Source organism: Vigna unguiculata, chromosome 8, assembly GCF_004118075.2.
Source record: "Vigna unguiculata cultivar IT97K-499-35 chromosome 8, ASM411807v1, whole genome shotgun sequence".
In the NCBI taxonomy this organism is placed as follows: Eukaryota; Viridiplantae; Streptophyta; class Magnoliopsida; order Fabales; family Fabaceae; genus Vigna; species Vigna unguiculata.
Window position 1 is genome coordinate 30,220,685 of NC_040286.1, and position 14,302 is coordinate 30,234,986.

Consider the following 14,302-nt stretch of genomic DNA (forward strand, 5'->3'; position numbering starts at 1 on the left):
TAGGAAAAATATTACAATCATTTAATAAATATGTAAAACTTAAGAAGATTCATACCTGCAAAAACAAAAAACAAAAAACAAAAAGCAAAACAAAACAAAACTTTTATTATGATTGTTGGTTAGTGTAGATAAAATACTCAAAAACTTATACTTGATCTGAATGTTGTAGTTGTGTACATATATAACTCCAAATGAAACGTGTTTCCTAAATTTAATTAGCATAAATGAATATCTATGACATCTTTTGCACTTTAGCAAAAGGTGTTCTTTTTCAGTTTGAACCACATGTTGCATGTGCACGTTTTTTTTTAACTTAGAAGGCCCGTAGGTTGGCCCGTTTTGGCCCGCGGGTCGACCCATCGGGTTGACGGGCTAGACAGACCGGGTTGGTACGGTTGACGGGTTCTGTTTTCTAACCCAGCCCACTTTTTTTAGCGGGCCAATGGGCCGGCCCGTCGGGCCTGAACCATTTTGACACCCCTAGTTTTATCTAATCTCTAACTAACTATATACAATTTTCCTACCATATTATGTTGTGTCTAATTCCTAACTAATTAGCTTCAACTTAGCTATCATATTATGTTGTGTCTAATTCCTAACTAATTAGCTTCAACTTAGCTATCATACTATGTTGTGTCTAATCTTTAACCAATTAGCTACAACTTAGCTACCATATTAAGCTGTGTTTAATCTCTAACTAATTAGCTACAACTTAGCTATCATATTATGTTGTGTATAATCCCTACCTAATTAGCTACAACTTAACTACCATATTTATGTTGTGTTTAATCTCTAACTAATTAGCTACAATTTAGTTACCATATTTATGTTGTGTATAATCCCTAACTAATTAGTGCAACTTAGCTACTATATTTATGTTGTGTTTAATCCCTAACTAATTTGCTACAACTTAGCTACCATGTTATGTTGTGTCTAGTCTCTCACTAATTAACTACAACTTTGCTACCGTATTAATTTGTTGCTAATGCTTCGCTAATTAGTGACAAATTAGCGAGCAAAAGTTTCCCTCGCAAATTATCAAATTTCTTGTAGTGATAAAATCAATAAAAAATATTTATAATCAAATTTTAAAAAATATTAATATTCAATTTTAAAATTAAAAAAAATAACACACATGCGGGTAGTGCATGTCTTTTCACTAATAATAATAATATTAGTAATAATAAAAATAAAAATAAACATTATTAAAAAACTTATATTTTCTGTCAAATTTATTTTAAATATTTTGAGGAAATAATTATAAATTTTGTCATGAAAAAATTTTCATAAGAAATTGCTACCAATTAATTTTTTAAAATAATATTTATAAAACACTTTTTTCAAAAGTTTTTGTAAAAAATATTTACGAATTTTATAATTTTATAAAAAATAATTATAAAAAATAAATTAGTTGACAATTAAAATGTTTAGAAAAATAAAAAAAATCTCATTTGAGAAATTCTAATAGTGAAAATAATAATAATAATAATAATAATAATAATTAATTAAATTATTATATTAGTAGATGTATTTAATGAGTGATATGTTTTAAATCAAGAAAGGTAGTAAGAATATTTAATGGGCGACATTTTCGTGAATCAAGAATCTAATAGGGGCATTTAGGTCAATTTGATAGTAATTTTGATGTGAAATGGCATAATAAACAATAAATGGGACATATGTCACAATTTGAGATATGGGTAATTGGGTAAATTTGTTGTTTGAGTTTTATAATAAACTAATGGGTTAAGTATGTTTTTAGTCTCTGAACTTTAGCCAAAAATTTGAATTCGTCCCTGGTCGAAACTATGATAAATTTTGATTCCTAAACTTTAAAAATGAATGAATATAGTCCTTCTAATCTAAAGTTCGGGTACCAAATTGAACATTCCTAAAGTTCGGGTACCAAATTGAACTTTTCAAAAAAGTTTGGGTACCAAATGTGTATTTATACGTTAAGAATTTATGAATTTATATTTTAATCTAACTCACACTCAATGGCGGACGGGTCATGGCCTCCCAAAAATTTTTTAAATATTTTTTTAAATATTTTTTTTAAATTTGTTATATTAATTTTATTAATTTTAAAAAATATAAATATTAATAAATAATAAATTAATAAATTAAATATAATAAAATAATAAATTTTTTGAGATTTCTTTTGTTCTCCTCTTAAGTTTTTTACTTATTGTTATACTCTTGCATCTTCTTCTTTATTTGTTTTTTATTTAAAAAAAAAAGAAAGTTAGACATAAATTCATTTTTTTCGTTCTTGATTTTCATCCGTTCTCTTTTTTAAGATAAAGAAGATAATTCTTCTTTTTCTCTTGATAGGAAAATATTAGTTTGATAATTAGTTTTTTTTTTATCATCTTATGAGTTTTTTGTATATTTATTTTTTATGAATATAAAAAAAATTATTTACTATATGTTTTTTATAACCATTTCTTATATGTGACTTGATTATCATAAATTTGTTAGTAATTACGTCTTTCAATCTTTGGTTAGATTTTGATAAATTATTTTTTAGTCTTAATTTATTTTAAAATAAGTATATTGATAAAGGATAAAATAACAGATACATTTTTTAAAAGTGATAAAAGGAAGATACTCTTGAAATGAAAATAATACAAATTTATTTCTTCACTTATCTTCAAGCATGATACTAAGAATTCAATTGTTGAGTTAGATAACGATTACTTAATATTCAAAGAATTATAAATGAGAAGTTTCATATTAATTATTTTGAATTATAAGCGGAAAATTTCATATTAATTCTTTGGAACTTATTATAAAAAAAATTTCTCAAATATGAAAATATAAAGGGAAAGAGAAGAAATTATAAAATCTTATTTAAAATAGATTTTATATCAAATACAATTTTAAAACTATCGTTTTTGTAAGAAAAAACGTACAAAGAGATCTCAATATTAAATCATATATACTTTTGTTATATTAATAACAATAATTAAATATATGAAATTTGAGTATATTATTTTGATCTCTTCAAAAATTTTTATCAAGATCCGATACTACTCACACTTATTAAATATAAAAAGTTAATTATAATATAAAAGTGATGTAGAATTTTTTTATTTTAAAGTTTTGAATTAAATAAGATATTAATTACTTATATTAATTTGATTCAAGTTCCGTTGATAATGATCAGACAAAGCTATGAGGGCACATGATCAAGTTTTATTTTCTTTTTCTTAGAAACCTTTTCAAAAATGGTGCTGCATGCGATGAAAATCTAGAAGATTATCATTATAACAATGCGTCACAGCAACCGACAACACATGCTCTAGGACAGACATTTGCCAACTTAAGCCTTGGTACCTTTGTTTTCGAAGGTTTTTTCAAATAGAAACAGTTTCATATTATTGCTTTTAAGATAACAGATTGTAAAGAAAAAGAAAGATAATTGAAGACGATAAACAAAGGAAAAACGAAAAATTATACAATTATAAAAAAAAAAAAACTAAAATACTTTTCCTGCCAATAATTGTTGAAGAAGATAATAGTTAATGTAATTTTCCTGCCAATAAAAAATGTCTCAAAAGAATGCCATTTAAAATCTCTAAACTCACCTTCCCTTGAATATAATACTTTCCCTCAAACAATATTAACTTTCCCTTTGTTTGATTCATTTGATCATTTTTAATAGTTTTTAAAGGTCTAAACACCTGTAATAAATTTATTTTCAAAAAGATAAGAAAAATATGTTTTTAATAATATATAAAATATAAGTGGAGTAATTTTATGGAGATTTTCAAAATAGAAAAATAAAATTAAACAAAACAAAAAAAGTAAATAAAAAAAAATATAAAGGTGAACTCAATTTGTTTTTAATTATCATATTATTTCTCTTGAGTCCAACTATCCAACATATATTCACAGTTGCTCTATGCTCTTCTATCCTATGTTCCTAATAAAGAGTGGTATGATTCTAATAATTAGAAGTAAGTAATATATCTTTTAATGATTGATGATGATGATGATTGATATGTTCTCTGATTTGTTGTGATTTGATACTGCTATCATTACTCATTCCTTCCTTATATTGTTTATAAAAACTAAGATTAGGATTGCATTGATATTGCAATGTGTGAATACACAAAGAGTCATGTGATGAAGAAAAGAAAAAGAAGAAAATATTCTCTAGACTTCTCTCTTTCTTTTTCATTACCACTCACACTAACACACCTCCCTCCTATCTCTTTTGATTGGAAGAAAAACAAAAATTATAGGAGGCAAAATAAAAAAGGAGATGAATAAAGGTAGTTATAATGTAAGGAATGAAAAGGTGAGATTGATAGAGAATAAGAGGAATTGAAAGATTTAGAAAGTATGTCATTGTTAGTATTTTTTCTTCTGATTTATGCATTCACAATTTTTCATTATATTTTGTTTTACTATTATACAAGTTTTCTTTTACACCTAATATTGGCCTTCTCTTCAGAGACATTAGTTTTACTATTCACGATACCCTAATTTAAAATTTATAAAAAAGTAGTTTTTTCTCATTTGTTTAATGTATGTCCAGCTACTCATGTCGTATGACACTCGTTTTTTCATTATTTTTTTTTAAAAAAAAAATATAAAGAACTAACAATAAAACATAAAATAGTTTTCTTTGTTTATTGTTTTGTGTCTGTCTCACTATTCATGTCACGTGACACTCATTTTCAATAACACAAAATAAATAAATAAATAAACATAAAAAAGTTTTTCAAAATTATAAAAATATCAAAGCAATCATGTATAAAAGGTTATTTACGAGCTACGTGATCCCTAGTTTTCTATTACGGCTAACTAGAATAATGGAAATACGTAGGAGCATGGTAGGTCATTCCTTGTCGGATTCACCAAATAAAAATTAAATAATTTCTCAATAAAGATTCATTTATAAAGATTCATTTAGAACTATGTGATCTCTCTAATTTTCCATTATGGATGAAAATATATGGAACGAGATACATTCATCCTTGTATGCAGACCCAAAAATAAAAAATATTTTTTTTATGTTTTATCCATGTTTTATCATTCTTTGAAAAAATTAAATATTTTGAAAACCACATAATTTTTACATATCTAATTTAAGATACCGTCTTAGGACCGACATCGTAAAGTGTTAACACATTCCTTGGCGTAATAGATTTCCGGACCAAAAATATGATTTTGTAGATCTTATCTTATTTTTTTCAATTTTTTTGTAATTTTTCAAAATAAATTATGACTAGGAGTCCGAATTCTTTTGGTTTCAAATTTTACTCTTGATTCGCTATTCATCGCTATATTTCGATTGTGAGAAAAGGTCTATCTAACCTCTTTAGGAGTTTTTTTTTTTTCTCTTTATTTATTATCCGGGTACAAACCCTCAGTTATGTCATTCTCAGCACAAATTTTCCATTCTTTAAGATAATCATGTTTCTCTAATTTCAAATAGACTGTAGACCACATGTAACAGGTGAAAAAGATGTACAGTTTTTAAAAGAATTGACAAATGTCACCGCTACATATATCTTTATTAGTAATAATAAAATATATCACAAAATTATAAAATATGTTCCTATTACGCTTTAATAACACTATATCATATATTCTTTATACTTGTGTGTTATTAATGTCTTTTAGTGACAGACATCTTTCCATATTAATCGACATATATTTATAAAAATATTATATACTTTTAGTAATATTTAGTTAATGAAAATATAACATTTTAAGAAATGTTAATAAATCCTTTTAATAATTTTATTTTTAGAATATTTTTTATAATGTAATTACAAATTTTTAGTAATATTTTGAAATAGAGAAACATTTTCAAATTATTACTAAATTTTTTTAGTAATATTTTTTTTATAAAAATAATATTATAAAGATGTTACTGATATAAATATTTTATAATATTTCAATTATCACGATTCTTTTGAATATCATATAAAAGAAAGAGAACCAAATTCTGCATAATCTTGAATTTCAACACTGTAATTTATGTTGAATATTTGTATAAAAAAAAATAAAAGTTACGAAACAGATGTCGACATTCGTAATAAAAAAAACAAAAAAAATTACGAAACAAATGTCGACATCTGCAACACAATTTTCTAAAGCGGATGTCAACATCCGTAATACAAAAAAAAACAAAAAAAATTACGAAACGGATGTCGACATCCACAACACAATTTTTTGAAGCAGATATTGACATTCGTAATACAAAAAAAAAACAAAAAAAGATTACAAAACGGATGTCGACATCCGCAGCACAATTTTCTAAAGCGGATGTTGACATCCGTAATACCAAAAAAACAAATAAATATAAGAAACAGATGTCGACATCCACAACACAATTTTTCGAAGCAAATGTCGACATCCGCAATGGTAACAAAAATAAATTTTAATGTATATTAGTGATAACAAACAACACTCCAGTGATTATAATGACAAGAAACAAGATTACAATATGAATCTGATTACAATGGGAATATAAATACTAACTTGGAAGAGAAGAGCTTTGAAGAACTTTGATGAAATAGGACCACTAGTTATAGAGCTTGAAGCACGGATGGAAGAAGTAGCTTGAATGAGGGATCACTAGAACCACTGGTGGGAGCTTGAAGCACAAAGACACAAGGACCACAAGGAGTACAGAGCACCACAAATATTGGGAGGAAACAAAGACCGAAGAAAACATAACGGGAGAAAAGTTGGGTGTGCAGCACTCACAAAAATAAAAAGAAAAGAATCGGTAGCAATGGAGTAAATTTAATTTCATTGCTTTCAACCATCAAGGTTGGTAAGTCAAATTAATGAAGGACAAAAATGTAATTATTGGAAGGATATAAGAAAGGTCGGTAGTGCAGGGAGAAGCCCCAATGTTTAATCATGGAAAAGAAGAATTAGGATTTGGGCCAAACTATAAAGGAAAAAGGGAGCCCGCACCTTCAAACACTTTTTTTGCATCTTAAATTTTTGTTTTTAATTTTTACTTTATCCTTCGATTAAACTTTTTTATAACATATTTTGATATTATATATATATATATATAATAAGATGTGTTATGTAAACTTTTAAAAATAAAGTTACAGAATTATTTATTAGAAAATTTTTCCTTTTCAAAATGCAAATTTAGATAAAATGTGAACTTAAATAAATACAAATTTAAACAAATTTTTAGAGTGAAAACTTAAAACAAAATAACATATCAGATGAAGATATTTATAAAATAAAATAACATATCACCGGATGACGATTTCTGTTAAAAAAAATTAGAGGATGTGTCAGTTAGAGAAAGAAAAAAAAAACTTTTAAGTAAAAAGCAAAGTGAAAATTAAAAAAAAAAATCGAAATACAGAAAAACTGTTTGGAGTGTATGGTGAAGCCCCCAAGGAATATATGGGATAGCAAGAAGTTAGCCCAGAGATGAGATTTGCGTCAAACGAACTTTGTGGAGATTATATGGGATTTTGTCGTATCTTTGTAATATTGGTTATTATTTTGATAGCTGTAGATGATCTTTTTACGATTTTATATTACATTGTAAATGACAAATAAGAGAATAAAATTGTTTTGTAGTCTTAAGAAAACGAAAATAATTTAGAACTTTAGAATAATAAGATACAATGATGTTGCATAAATCAAGAAATAAAATGCAGTTTTGATAACAATAAATATTTAATCCAGATTGATAGTTAATTAATACTGATATCCTTAAGTTTGTTCATAAAATTATTTTGATTATATGGAGTTCAAATTTCTCGAATAAAATAGCTAATTTCTCTATTAGGATTTGAATTTATTAAGCATGAAATCGTGTAATATAATTTGAGTAAAATTATTATATGATTTAATAGAGAGAAAAATTGAAAGACTTAAAAATGAAAATAAATATATATGAATAATGTAGATCAAATCTAGAGAATGTAATTGTTGGATTTGGGTATGCTTAGATCAAATAGGTTATTTTAGTAATAATAAAATTGTGTTTATGATTATTTCATTGTCATATTTATTGAATTTCTATGATAATATCTTTGATTAAAATTAAAGATTTATTATTATAATAGAAATTATAATAGTGAGAAATAAGTTTGGTATAATTATTGATTTTGTCCTCAATTTTTTGAGTTGATTCAATTTGGTTCCCAAATTTTTGGAAGGTTCAATTTGGTACCTTTATTTTTTAAGAGTGGTTTAATTTAGTACTTCCTGTTATATTTCAGGGTGACTTGTCACTGTGCAATAGAAACCTGGGCTAGGTTAAGTTGTTAATTAGGTTTGTTTGTTTGTTGGGTGTAGTCAACATCATTTTAGTCTCTCTATTAATGTTTTCTTGATCAAGTGTATTTAATATGATATTAAGATTAGTTGTAAAATTTATTGCATAATGACAGCTCACCAATATACAAATAACGTTAACTGGAAGATAACAGATAGGTACTAAACTGATCCACTTAAAAAAAATAAGAATAAGAGTACCAAATTGAATCTTTAAAAAACTCGGGGACCAAATTAAACAAACTCAAAAAAAAAATAGAGGACCAAATCAATAATTATACTAATAAGTTTTATATAATTTTAATTTAAATTGTTCTTGATCGTATTGAGGATAGAACATCATTAATATGGATATATCAATAATATGTGTAGTGATCCTTATAAGATAAAGCTTAAAAGATTTCATTTTTTGAAATTACACATATAAATGGTACATATAGAGATATGACCATTGAATTGAGAATAATTTCTATTAGTTAATATTACCTTTGAATTGTCAATTGGAAAATTCTTTTGAAGAAATATATATTTTCCTTATACTTGAGATATTATCATAGAAATTACCAAGTTATTTATTATACTTTGATATATCATACATATAACGCTAACACTTTGTGATGTTAATTAAATGATTCTTAGGTATGATTAAATTCTCGTGAGATTAATGATTAATCAAGAAATAATTCATTAACTCTTCGTAATGATTTTGAGCTTTATATAAATAATGATCTTAGCCAGGATATTATGAATAAAAGAAGAAAGGAGTTAACTTATTGGAATTTAAGAGTTATACCATATTCTATAGCTAATACAAAGTAGTAAAGATGAAGGGAAATATTATATTAATCTTCTAATAGCTCTAAAGTATAAATATATTTCATATTATGCGATTGATAAAGAATGTTGCTAAATGATTAATAAATTAACTAGTTAATTTATTACTGATTTAGTAATAAACATACAGGATCACACTAACGAATGTTCTTATATGTTAGATGAAAAAATATCATTGATTAAATTAAAGAATTTAATTTTAATTAATTAATATTTTTCTTAAGTGAAATATTATTATACTTTTTGTTAACACCAAAAGTATAATTAATATGAAATCTGGAAATCTATAAATTGATTGGTAAGACTTGGTTAGTAGATTAGTCGGCAAATAAATATTTTTATTAATAGGCTTAATATTTAATTTTGTCCTTTAATTTTATTTAATTTTTTAAAAAGATCCTTAGTTTTTTATTTTAAAAATTTGAATAAAATTATTAAGCCTTTATTAATATGATTAATAAAAATATTTGATTTGTTACTAAAAGCAACAAACTTAGAAAGAGGTTTTAAAAGAAAAAGAAAAAAAAATATTACGTGGGTGAGCTTTTTTATTTTCTTGTGATTAGATTAAAACTCACTATAAGACTCCTAAAAACATACAAGAGGATATACACGTTGACTCTATTTTTGAGAAAGAAAAAGGAGTAATTTTAAGAATTAATCTTTGTCATGACTGAGATTTAAGCTTTTCACGGGTCAAGAGTTAATAGAACAAAAAGGTTTGGTCTCGCTGTAGATACACGTGTAGGACCTTCTTTTGAGGAGAAAATTTCTCAAAACTCATAAGATATTATTTTTTTTCTTAATTTCTGTTTCCTTGGTATTTAGAATGCATAATTTTAATCAAAATCGATCCAATATTTCTGTTGTCCATGTTATGAATATATGATTTTTAACCTTCAGTAATAATATTTTATTTAAGTCTTTGTATGGTTTTTTATAACTTTTTTGCATAAAAAAACATTTAAATCTATTATACACTTTATGAAAAATTGTGAGGCTTAATTACTAGCTTGATATCTATTTTGATTGAAAGTTTAAAATTTGATTCATCTTTTAAAAAAAAAGTTAATTACGTCCTAATTTTAAAAAAGTATTTTAATTAATTCTTTTTAAACAAAATTATTAATTGCATTAACTACATGTCAGAATATGTGATTTCTTTATTTATTAATTTTTTCGATTCTTAATTTTTCTTTTGAAAAATTTTGTGTTGCTATGTGTTAAGTTTATGGGTTGACGCATGTAACTTTTAGTATCACGTGACATGACATTAGTATCAAATGTCATTGTCTTAATCTCTATTTAATATTTATATATTTTTTTTATTTAATTTAGTTTTTATTATTTCTCATCATAGAACAATATTGATTCAATATATCATTTGTACATATGTTATACTGATATTTTTATTATAAAATAATCTTTTAATATATAACATTAATATATATATATATATATATATATATATATATATATTTTTTGTTAATCCATGATTTTTTTAACGTTAAAACTAGTTAATATAAATACTTTTACAAATAAAAAAGTATTTAAAAATAATATATCATTATTCTATTTTTTCATATAAGAATAAATTAATTAATATCATTTATTCAAATAATAAATTTGATATTTTTTAATTATGACCAAATTTATTATTATATAATTGTTATACTAATACTTATATTAAAATTTAGTGATAATTAAAGTTATGATTAAAAAAATATTGATCAATAATATATAATAATATAATATATTAAAAAATTATTTTTAATAAAAAATATCAGTGTAACATTTATTAGAACACTTGACAACTTTGTTGCATATAAAAATATTTAAATACTTCCTTGAATATATATATATATATATATATTAATTCACAAAATAAAAATATAATAAATATATTAATATAATTTACGGATAAACATTTACTTTCGTTTTCGGGATACAATCTCTTTGTATATATAATAAATATAAATGGACCCATCACCCCGTACCTAAAAGATGAAAAATGATCGAAAGGTTCAGCACTTTTATGATTCCAGCTGGGAGGAAAAGTTTACTGATACTGTTCGCAAATTGTGAAATATAAATATGAGAACAGACTTACCAACTACTTTGTGGATCAAATATAAATAGGAAAACAAAAACTTAACCATCTTGTTGACCTTTACTCCACAAACAGTTATGAACTTCAATGAGATCGAATTTAGCTTTCATATCCCAACCAAATTTCAACATTTGTTTTATAATTAATTAGTAAGTTTAAACACAGAAGTGTGCTGATTTATTGGTAAGTTTACCAAGAAAATCTTTAAATATCAAGAGATAAAAAAATAATTACCGATTTATTAATTTAAATATTAATTTATAAATTAAAAATTATAATCTATTATAAATAAAATATTATAATTTATTTGAGAATTGGTTTATAATATTAACTATAAAAGTTTTACCCAATAAATAAATTAGTTTTTAAATTCTATTTCTAATTAATTAGTATCATTTTAGATTTTAATTTCTTTGATAACCAAAATTTGTATATTTAACTTAAAAAGACCAATTCAGAATAAAATTATAATTTTTATTCATAATAGAGATTATTTTAGATATCTATAATTTATAGTTTATATATTATTATTTAAATTAGTTACAATAGTGATTCATTATTTTTTTTAAATTGGTTACTATTTAGACTTTTTTTATTTTAAATAATAATTTGAAAAGTTCAGATATCATTTCTTAAAAGATTTGCATGAATTTAATAAAAGCGTATGTTTACTAATCCAGACTACAAATATAAATATTGTTTCATCTAAATGTAGCAATGAAAACTATTAAATTAAACTTTTGTTAATTGATCGAGACAAAGGTTTACCGGAGTTGGATCATGAACTCAATTAAATGTAATGACTTTAAGCGATATATATATATATATATATATATATATATATATATATATATAATAGCATAAACACATGCACGATATTAATATGCGTGATATTATATTAGTATGTGATAATATTGTAATGTTATTAAGTTAATATATAAACTAAAATTATATTTATTAAAAATAAAGTGAATAATATATCAAAACAGATAAAAAATAATCATTGATGAATAAAGAAAAAGAGGAGAAGCAAAGATAACATATTTTACAAAAAGCTTGTAAAAGTAACGGTTAATTTTTAAAAATTTAATAAATTATTATATTTAAAGGGTAAAATTGATATTTTGAAATGTGAACACAAAATGGGGAATTCCCTTTATATATTGTTATATATATTCTAACATAATCCAAACATTCACACATAACTTCATTAGTTCTAATTTTCTAAAGATAAGTTCTAAACTTCAATGTAAAAATATTAATCATTTAATTATTTTTACTCAAGATTTGTATTAAGAATAAGTGTTTAGAATGACAAAATTTTAAATCTTTATCTAGAATCAAACCTTTAAGTTGTTCGATCATTATCTAAGAGCATTTTCCAATGTTTAAATACATCATAATAATAGAATAGATAATTAATCGAGCACATGAACAATAAGAAAAAAACACACAAGAGTCGTGAAAGAAATTTATATTGCAAAGAGAAAACTACATCAAGCTGATATACATTACATCTAACCCCAATTAATAGAGAACTTAGTTATGTCTACAAAGGAGGAGCATAAAAAATGACAAAAAAGAATGGTGAGAATGAAGATGGAAGTGGTTTTAGAGCTCTCCTTGCACTTCTGCTTGCCATTGGTTTCTGGTTCTCATTCTCCTCTCCAAAAGCTCTCTCTTTTTATCTAAAACTCGACTTTTAAACATTTATTAAAGAGTAGCTTATCGTTGGGTGAGTCTAACCTCTCATTGGGTGAGAGATTATTTTCATGTCAGAATAAACTTTATATATTTGTTGAGTGAATATTTCTCTCACTAGAAGAGTGAGTTGATGTGTCATTGGGCGAATAGGAGACTTGTCAGACGAGTTGGCGATTATTTTAGATGGAAGAGAACTTCTTCTAGTTAAGCGAGAGGGTTCGTGAAAACTTCCTTCAATCTTCCTCAAACTTTCACTTTTCTACAAAAAAAAAACATAATCAGTTCTATTTCCAAAATAAAATGATTAAACCTAATTTTTTTATGAAATAGACACAAAATGCATGACACAAATGTAAATAAAGGGTTTCCACACAGGCATGAGAAACAAATTATTACACTTATCAAAGTCAAAAAATGTTATCACAATATATGTGAAAAGAATATGCAACAAGAATGAGTGATGATTTGTGTTACTTTTAGTGCATTGCTAAAGTCATAAAAAAAAAAAGTCCCTTAAACATAGAAATCTTTGCTTTAAGTCATTAAGAAATTCTTGTTTGCTTAAGGTGATATTATTGTCATTATAAGTGGCATCAGTGTTACAATATTTGCTTAAGTGAAAATACCTGTGTTTGAATCAAGAATACTTTGTAAAAAAAATTATGAATTTATCATTGTCTAAATGAATGTAAGATTTTGCGTAAGTAAAAAACTTTGAGTGCCTCGTCATAGAAATTTGTTCAATTATCGTCATTTTGCTTTAGCATGACCAAGAGAGAAAATATTTGAAACAATAATATATTGTGAAACAAATGATTCAACTTATCACATTTAAATTGATATATACTTTTGCTTAAGTGGAAATTAACCACTTAAACATATATTTAATGGTGCTTAAGTGATGACTTACAAAAAAAAAATATTAATTCGCTAAAAGAAAATGTTTCATTAAACACCAATTTTAGTGACAAAAATAGTGACCAATTTATATATCAATTTACAAAAATAAAAAAAAATACTGATTACTAAAATAATTACTATTATGAATAAAAAATTATAATTGGTCTCTAAATTGGTAAAATTTAGCTATCAAAGTTTTAGCTACCAAAGGGAGTTGGTCACTAAACATTATTTACAAAGGTTTTCGCTATCAAAAGAATTAGTTTTTAAATTACGATATCTAATTAATTACTGACCAATTTAATAACTAATTATAATTTTTTATTCATAATAGTGATTATTTTAATAATCAATAAATTTTTATTTTGTAAGTTGATATCTAAATTGACTATAGTGACTAAATTTTTTGTCAGTAAAATTGGTTGTTAACAAAATATTTCCTTATAGTGATTAAATCATCTTCAAAATTTGTGT